Raw genomic sequence first — 1,127 nt, 5'->3', positions numbered from 1 at the left:
CCCCCACAAAACAACCAAACAAACAAACAAAAAAAACCCAACAACAACAACAACAAAAAGCAAACAAAAACAAAACCCCCAAACCTGCAATAACTAGGCCTATGTATCATCAATTCTTTTCTCGGAGATCGTGATGAGGACATAATCTGAAAAGGAATGCGAGCTTGATAACAGCTGGACCAAAGATAAGATAAATAAAGAAAATGATAATATAAATGACGAGCAGTTAATATTGTTTATTACACGTTTTTTCTTTCGCTGTCAGGTAGTGGGCAGGAGAAATAATCATCACCATAATAATAACATGGCATTATAATAGTCCTATTATTGATCCGTATTCGTCTTCTGTACCCTCACCGCTGCAATGTCTTAGCTTGATGCATCTTTTCCGTCATCTCTGCACGGCTGCATCGATCATAGACCTTATTAATATTAAAACCCACACGTAAGTAATTATTATATTGCGTTACGGAGTGATTCCATATTTCTATATTTCTGTTCGTAAAGGCCACGACTTGGAACTTATGGTCGGTATAAGAGTCATTTGTCATTTTCTCATTTTACAGGGGAAAAAAAAAGTACGATTCAAGAAAAAGTATAAGCGTTATACTTATGATAATTTTTTTTCGCAAGAACTGATATTTTACAAAAGCGATTTTGGATTTTTACACTGCCATTTATTTCAGAATTATTCATTCATTCATTTATTCTTTCATTCATTCATTTTATTAGTATTTTTACGTGTTTGTTTATTTGTTTGCTTGTTCGCTCGCTCGTTCGTTCGTTCGTTCGTTCGTTCGTTCGTTCGTTTATTTGTTTGTTTGTTTGTTTGCTCGTTTATTCTTTTGTCAATTCAAGGAAAATAGTTTTATGAACTCATTATTTCTTGCCATATTCACATCATAAAGTAGGCCCATCATAACAATTGTATGTTGTCACATCTCACCAGAACAGCATGCTAGAATGATCACATAATGTTTCTATACTGGTATATTATATTCTATCACTATATTGCATGATATGCCATATCCAATCACAGCATTGCAAGGCATAACACTGTACACATTTTGGTTCTCTTGGACATGCTATTATTAACCTTATCCCATCAGGCAACGCCCCCCCCCCCC

This window comes from Aplysia californica, unplaced genomic scaffold (assembly GCF_000002075.1).
Source record: "Aplysia californica isolate F4 #8 unplaced genomic scaffold, AplCal3.0 scaffold00436, whole genome shotgun sequence".
NCBI lineage: Eukaryota > Metazoa > Mollusca > Gastropoda > Aplysiida > Aplysiidae > Aplysia > Aplysia californica.
The sequence above is the reverse complement of the archived record's forward strand: the minus strand, read 5'-3'. Positions refer to the sequence as shown.